The 8,221-nt window shown below is 50.1% G+C and overlaps 1 long non-coding RNA gene across 1 annotated transcript; it reads left to right on the forward strand.

Annotated features, from left to right (window-relative positions):
* Positions 1–1,851: 1,851 nt before the first annotated feature.
* LOC146763325 (uncharacterized) lies at positions 1,852–6,918 on the forward strand. Its single transcript, XR_014952027.1, has 2 exons — positions 1,852–2,347; positions 2,429–6,918. It is a non-coding gene; the product is annotated as an uncharacterized LOC146763325 (long non-coding RNA).
* The last annotated feature ends 1,303 nt before the right edge of the window (positions 6,919–8,221 follow it).

Raw genomic sequence — 8,221 nt, forward strand, 5'->3', positions numbered from 1 at the left:
TGTAGGGCTCCCTTGGGTCTATCAGGGCAGCAAAACTTGAGGTGGGGACAACTTTGGTCTGCGATCCATCCTTCGATATAGGGACTCTTTGCAGTCCGGCCCCAGCCCAGTGCCAGGGGCCCCTGGGCACATCCTTTGGCCATTTTCCATGGAAAAGAAAATTCACCAGTCCAGGTTCCTGATGTCAGTTTGTAGGGCTCCCTTGGCTTTATCAGGGCAGCAGAGTTTTGAGGAGGGGACAATTTTGGTCTGGGGTCCATCCTTCGATATAAGGATTTTGTGAAGTCAGGTCCCAGCCCAGGGCCAGGGGCCCCTGGGCACATCCTTTGGCCATTTTCCCTGGGAAAGAAAACTCACCAGTCCAGGTTGCTGATGTCAGTTTGTAGGGCTCCCTTGGGTCTATCAGGGCAGCACAAGTTTGAGGTGGGGACAACTTTGGTCTGCGATCCATCCTTCGATAGAGGGATTCTTTGCAGTCAGGCCCCAGCCCAGTGCCAGGGGCCCCTGGGCACATCCTTTGGCCATTTTCTTTGGGAAAGAAAACTCACCACTCCAGGTTCCTCATGTCAGTTTGTAGGGCTCCCTTGGGTCTATCAGGGCAGCGCAAGTTTGAGGTGGGGACAACTTTGGTCTGCGATCCATCCTTCGATATAGGGATTCATTACAGTCAGGTCCCAGCCCAGTGCCAGGGGCCCCTGGGCACATCCTTTGGCCATTTTCCCTGGGAAAGAAAACTCACCAGTCCAAGTTCCTGATGTCAGTTTGTAGGGCTCCCTTGGGTCTATCAGAGCAGCAGAGTTTTGAGGAGGGGACAATTTCGGTCGGGGGTCCATCCTTCGATATAAGGATTTTGTGCAGTCAGGTCCCAGCCCAGGACCAGGGGACCCTGGGCACATCCTTTGGCCATTTTCCCTGGGAAAGAAAACTCACCAGTCCAGGTTCCTGATGTCAGTTTGTAGGGCTCCCTTGGGTCTATCAGGGCAGCAAAACTTGAGGTGGGGACAACTTTGGTCTGCGATCCATCCTTCGATATAGGGATTCTTTGCAGTCCGGCCCCAGCCCAGGGCCAGGGGCCCCTGGGCACATCCTTTGGCAATTTTCCCTGGAAAAGAAAATTCACCAGTCCAGGTTCCTGATGTCAGTTTGTAGGGCTCCCTTGGGTCTATCTGGGCAGCACAAGTATGAGATGGGGACAATTTTGTCTGGGGTCCAGCCTTTGATTTAATGATTCTTTGCAGTCAGGCCCTAGCCCAGGGCCAGGGGCACCTGGGCACGTCCTTTGGCCATTTTCCCTGGGAAAGAAAACTCACCAGTCCAGGTTGCTGATGTCAGTTTGTAGGGCTCCCTTGGGTCTATCAGGGCGGCACAACTTTGGGGAGGGGACAACTTCGGTCTGGGGTCCATCCTTCCATATAAGGATTTTTTGCTTTGAGGTCATAGCCCAGTGCTAGGGGCCCCTGGGCACTTCCTTTGGCCATTTTCCATGGAAAAGAAAATTCACCAGTCCAGGTTCCTGATGTCAGTTTGTAGGGCTCCCTGGGGACTGTCAGGGCAGCACCTGCTGGAGATGGTGGCAACTATGGTCTGGGATATATCCTTCGTTGTATGAATTTTTTGCTGTCAGGTCCCTGCTCAGGAGCAGGGTCCCCTGGGCATGTGCCTCAATTTTGAGGAAGTTTCTGTTTAGAATGTATGATTTTTTTTTGGCTTAAAGTAAAAAATTTATTTTTCATTTTTAGTGAGGTTTATTTTTTTTTATTGCTTATTGCTATATTTTTTTGATATTTGTGTTAGGTTAGTAGTAGGGATAGCTTTACTTTTATACGTTGAAACGAGGGTCGTGCGTACTGGTGTTCATAAAGGTTTAATATTTTTATGGTTCTGATGTGTTAGGTTAATGATTTTATAACGTTTACAAGAATTTTTTTTGTTTTTATTTCAATACAGGCAGGGTTTTCTTAGTTTTAAGGATTTGTTTGGCATAGATTTTAGAGGCGTTATTGAGGGGATAGGACAGGGTGTCTCTGTTAATCTATTTGGCAATTTGGATACTGGGTAAATAAAATTAATATTTTGGTAGAATTTTGGGGTTTTGTTAGTTTAATTATTTATGAATTTGTGTGCCTGCAGCTGTAGTGTCTCTGCTGCAAGTCTCAGTATCCATTCATGTTTGTGTGCGTTAGGCAGTCCACTCGTGTACCAGCGAGTCCCCCCTGCAAGCGGCCGCAGAGCCGCTCCTTCGCTCTCCTGGGAATTCGGGGAGCGGCACACGGCTCTGCGACGAAGCCTTGATCTTTGTCACTTGGAGGTGACACCAGGGAGCCTCAGGAGCGGCCGAGGAGTTGCTGTAAGTGGGGGAACTACTAGTGAGGGGGACCAGGGTCCACTCGAGTTTTGGGAACGCCGCCTCACCTCGCCTGCTCTTCAGCCAGGCAGACCCTGCCAGGAGGGCGTGGGCGAAGCGTGCGGCCCGAGGAGCCCGGCGTTCTCAAGAGAATAATGGTGAGCAGCAGAATTGCTGAGTTGTGGCTGCTGTGCGGCTGAGATCGTGCAGTGATGTTTGGTGTTCTCGATTGTAGCTGAGCACGGGACCACAGCCCAGTGACCATAGGACATTCCCCGCAGGCGAGGCAGCCTCCATTGCCAGGCGACGTGGATTCTCATCCCCAGATGCCAGAGAGATAAGTGGAGGGCTAAGGCCCGCAGAGGGGGTGAAAGCGGGGTGCTGGGAGGGCATTTTCAATGAGCTTTGGGGATGGGGATGTGCAAGAAGTGTCCCCTTAGATCAGCTAAAGGGAAAGTGTCTGTTTTGATCACAGTGCTGAGGTGCTCAGGGCAGAGCAGTTCTGGTGTGTGTCCTGTCACTTGTCTCTGGTGCACTCTGTGTTCTTTGGGTCTCTCAGCTCTTTCTTCTCCTCAAAAGCTCTCTCTCCCTGTCCTGTGTCACGGGTGTCTGCACGTATTTGTCCCACAACTGCTCTGCCCTGCTGCATAGCCTGTAATAGCACAAGTCCTGGGGACTTGAAATTTGTCATTTGCAGGGTGTAGTTGGGCTCTAGATTGTATGGGGAGATTGACATAACATGTTTGGTGATGCTAAGTTGTCCTGCAGCCATTTGACACTAGTCCTAACTTCCTTTCAGGTGCTGACAATTCAAATATGTGGCAGAGAGCCCCAGTCCTGGGTGAGGGTGTTGCCATGATCAGGTCAGTCATGGTTTGCATTTGCAGGGGCTGCCTAAATGGTGACCGTGTTACAGCAGTGTTCTTTGCCTTTATTTTTAGGAGGTCCAGGCAGATAGCAGCAGTCAAGGCCGAGTGTGCCAGGTGAGCAGTGGACAGAAGCAGCTGTTGTTGCTCAGGTTTCAAGATTTGGTGCAATTGTAAGCATCCATTGTTGTTTGTGTGCTTTAGGGAATCCACTCAGTGTACTCATACCTCTGTCTCCAACTGGCTGATGGACCAGTTTTCATGCAGATGTGATCTTGTGGGAAGCAATACAGGACCCTGTGACAGATCCTTCCAATTTTCCATTTCAAGGTCCCCTCCTGGTAACCCACCGGAATGGGCAAGGAGTTGTGGTGAGGCAGGGAAGAGGAGCGAGGGTACCCTCAAGTTGCAGCAATGCCATGTCACCTTGTCTGCCCTTAACCTAGGTGTGCCTTGAGATGACGGTGTCAGAATCCAAGCGCGCCTGAGGTGTGTGGCCCAAGACTTCTTGGGAGACGGTGAGTAGCAGAATTGTCAGGTTCTGGCCCATGTGCTGTTAAGGTAGTGCACTGACGTTTGGTTTTCTTTCTCTTGGCAGAGCAAGAGATAACAGCCTGGTGACAACTGGAACTTCCCAGACAGGCACGAGGCCTCGATATGCACCTGATGGGGATTTGCATCCCCAGATATGTGCAAGATAAGTGCAGGGCTACAACGCACAGAGGGGATGGAAGAGAGTTGCTGGGTTGGGACTCCCCAGGAGGGGTTTTTGAGTCAGTTTTGGAGATGGGGATGTGCAAGAAGTGTCCCCTTAGGCCAGCTAAAGGGAAAGTGTCTGTTTTGATCACAGTGCTGAGGTGCTCAGGGCAGAGCAGTTCTGGTGTGTGTCCTGTCACTTGTCTCTGGTGCACTCTGTGTTCTTTGGGTCTCTCGGCTCTTTCTTCTCCTCAAAAGCTCTCTCTCCCTGTCCTGTGTCACGGGTGTCTGCACGTATTTTTCCCACCGCTGCTCTGCCCTGCTGCATAGCCTGTAATAGCACAAGTCCTGGGGACTTGAAATTTGTCATTTGCAGGGTGTAGTTGGGCTCTAGATTGTATGGGGAGATTGACATAACATGTTTGGTGCTGTTAAGTTGTCCTGCAGCTGTTTGACACTAGTCCTAACTTCCTTTCAGATGCAGACAGTTCCGGTCAGTGGCAGAGAGCCCCAGTCCTGGGGTGAGGGTGTTGCCATGATCAGGTCAGTCATTGTTTGCATTTGCAGGGGAAGCCTAAAGGGTGACTGTGTTACAGCAGTGTTCTTTGCCTTTATTTTTAGGAGGTCCAGGCAGATAGCAGCAGTCAAGGCCGAGTGTGCCAGGTGAGCAGTGGACAGAAGCAGCTGTTGTTGCTCAGGTTTCAAGATTTGGTGCAATTGTAAGCATCCATTGTTGTTTGTGTGCTTTAGGGAATCCACTCAGAGTATGCCAAGCCCCTGTCACCAACAGCTGATGGCCTGGATTTCCGTGCTTGTGAGCCCTCTGGAAGGTGTTGCAGGACTCTGAGATGAAGCCTTGAAATTTTGTATTTCAAGATTGCATCAGAGTTGCCTTTGGCAATGGCTGAGGAGTTGTGGTGAGTCGCCGAGGTAGGGAGGGGGAGCCAAGGTCCACTCGTGTTTCAGCAATGCCGAGTCTCTTTGTCTCTTCTTAACCCAGGCAGACCCTGCGATGACGGTGGCAGCCTCTGAGCCTGGCCAAAGTGTGCGGCCCGAGCGTTCTCAGGAGAACGGTGAGTAGCAGGATTGCTGGGTTTTGTCCATTGTGCAGCTAAGATCATGCAGTGATGTTTGGTGTTCTCGATTGTAGCTGAGCGCGGGACCACAGCCCGGTGACCATAGGACATTCCCCGCAGGCGAGGCAGCCTCCATTGCCAGGCGACGTGGATTCTCATCCCCAGATGCCAGAGAGATAAGTGGAGGGCTAAGGCCCGCAAGGGGGTGAAAGCGGGGTGCTGGGAGGGCCTTTAGGATCAGGTTTGGGGGCAGGGATGTGCAAGAAGTGTCCCCTTAGGCCAGCTAAAGGGAAAGTGTCTGTTTTGATCACAGTGCTGAGGTGCACAGGGCAGAGCAGTTCTGGTGTGTGTCCTGTCACTTGTCTCTGGTGCACTCTGTGTTCTTTGGGTCTCTCGGTCCTTTCTTCTCCTCAAAAGCTCTCTCTGCCTGTCCTGTGTCACGGGTGTCTGCACGTATTTGTCCCACAGCTGCTCTGCCCTGCTGCATAGCCTGTAATAGCACAAGTCCTGGGGACTTGAAATTTGTCATTTGCAGGGTGTAGTTGGGCTCTAGATTGTATGGGGAGATTGACATAACATGTTTGGTGATGCTAAGTTGTCCTGCAGCCATTTGACACTAGTCCTAACTTCCTTTCAGATGCAGACAGTTCAGGTCAGTGGCAGAGGGCCCCATTCTTGCGTGAGGATTTTCCCATGATCAGGTCAGTCATTGTTTGCATTTGCAGCGGCAGCCTGAATGGTGACCATGTTACAGCAGTGTTCTTTGCCTTTAATTTTAGGAGGTCCCGGCAGTTTGCAGCAGTCAAGGCCCTGTGTGCCAGGTGAGCAGTGGACAGAAGGAGTTGTTCTGGCTCAGGTCTCCATTTCTGGTGCAATTCTAAGCATCCACTCTTAGTTACTTTGTTTTATTTTAGGCAGTCGTCTTGCAAGATATCTCTGGTCCGGATGTCCAAGGCCAGGTGGGTGCAAGCGTAAGGTCTGGGTGGGTGTGCTTTTCAGGGCAGGGGGATGTTGTTTTCACAGAATCTCGGTGTGGGTTTTTTTGCTTTGTTTTTTTGCAGGTGCTGTCGCTGCCCTAGCTGTGTGAAGGAACAGAGGCGAGCGGGTGAGTTGGCATTTTGGCACGGTGACTCACAGGTGACTCTTATGCAGCAGCATGCTAAGTGTGTACCTTTTTGTTTTTCAGGTATCCTCCAGGCAGCCTGTGGAGTCAAATTGAGACTTCAGGTGAGCTGGGGCAGCGGTGTGTCGGAGTTTCAGGGATTCCTCTTTTCGTGGGCACTAGTTGCATTTTCTGTTTTGTCTTAGGTACCCTGAGGAGGAGCGTAGCTGAAGTTTGGAAACGGCAGCACCGAAGCGGATGTACAGAACATCTCGCCGTTCACATCCAACTGACATGGGATTCCATCCGGTTGTCTTGCAAAAGCTAAGTGCTGGGGCCAGTAGGTGGGAGATGGGGGAAAAACCTTCACTATCACAGGAGGCTATTTGATGTTAGCTTGGAGAAGAGGCCCATAGTGGGATGGGCCCCTCGGGAGCAAAGGGAGAGGGTTTCTCCTCAGCCCCCCCAGAGTCTTCGCTGGGCAGGGCAGTTCCGATCCCTCTCCGCGTTCTCGTGACGTTCGCATCGGCGGCCTTCTTTGACTCTTGACGTTGTCGTGGATCTTTTCACCATAGGAGCCCGCCTTCATGTCTGGAGCTATAGCTACAGTCACCCTGTAGTCATTTCTTCCTTCTCTAGGCCTACTGAGCTTCTTAGGCTTTCTCTTAAGTGCTTTGGCACTAACATCTTGAAAGGCGTTGCATGTCATCATCAAGTGCTACTGCCCTAGGGCTTTCTTTTCTTTGGCATCATCAGCCCATGGCTCATCTTGGGCCAGGAATCTTGGGTCCATAAGGTGAAATTGCCAGGCAGTTTCCATGTGTGTCTGTGTCACGTTGTCTGTGTCCGTGTCACGTTGTCTGTGTCTTAGGCCTTTGTTACATCTCCATGCTTTAGCAACATCATTTTGTGCCGTATCGGCCATATTTTGCTCACGTACCTTCCTGGATATCAGTTATTCTGGCATCTTTACATATTTACTTTTTGGGACCGGACGATGTACATGAGATGTTCTCATCCATCTTCATTCTCAGTTTTGGTAGCCCTTCTCTTGGACTTCCGTACGGATCTTATTAGCCCTTCATCACCTGACCACAGTAGTTCCGTAGCATCTGCCTTCTCAAAGGATATAGGGCTCAAAAATTAGTCTTCTGGAGAATTATATCAAGTCCTCACTTATCTTGTATCTCTGTCGGCTTACATTGTATGCACTTATGTTGCACCTACCTGTGTCGGCTTCTATTGTATGTGCGTATGTTGCGCCTACCTATGTTGGCTTATGTTGTTTGTGCTTATACTGTATGTACCTATGTTGTCTTATATTGTTTGTGCTTATACTGTATGTACCTACGTTGCCTTATGTTGTTTGTGCTTATACTGTATGTACCTACGATGGCTTATGTTGTTTGTGCTTATACTGTATGCACCTACGTTGCCTTATGTTGTTTGTGCTTATACTGTATGTACCTACGTTGCCTTATGTTGTTTGTGCTTATACTGTATGCACCTACGTTGCCTTATGTTGTTTGTGCTTATACTGTATGTACCTACGTTGCCTTATGTTGTTTGTGCTTATACTGTATGTACCTACGTTGCCTTATGTTGTTTGTGCTTATACTGTATGTACCTACGATGGCTTATGTTGTTTGTGCTTATACTGTATGTACCTACGTTGCCTTATGTTGTTTGTGCTTATACTGTATGTACCTACGATGGCTTATGTTGTATGCACCTCTGTTGTGGCAATTGTGATCGGAGCTGCCTTGCCCGGGCACGTAGTCACGCTCAGGTAGAGCAGTTATAAAGCTTTGCCGTTCATCTGTTCTCTATGGGGTTTGGGGTACAACACTGATGGGCCCAGAGTTGGTATAGCTCCTAGCTCTCAGATAGTCAGTCACTGACCGCCTCCCCTTGTCTCGTAGGTCCCCGGGTCCCTACAGAATTTCCTGGAATCTACCATTTGACATGGAGGTCCTGCGGTCAGAAGAAGCGTTTAAGCATATTCTTCAGTGCAGCGTTTCACGTAAGGGTGGCAGCCAGCGTGTCAGCAGAAGAATGTGTGAGAGTGTGACTGTCTGTGTCTGTCTGTGAGAGTTTGTGTGTGCTTGTGTCTGCAGCTGTGTGTGTGTGTGTGTGT

The sequence above is a fragment of the Lonchura striata genome, chromosome 1A (genome assembly GCF_050655825.1).
Source record: "Lonchura striata isolate lonStrDom1 chromosome 1A, ASM5065582v1, whole genome shotgun sequence".
NCBI lineage: Eukaryota > Metazoa > Chordata > Aves > Passeriformes > Estrildidae > Lonchura > Lonchura striata.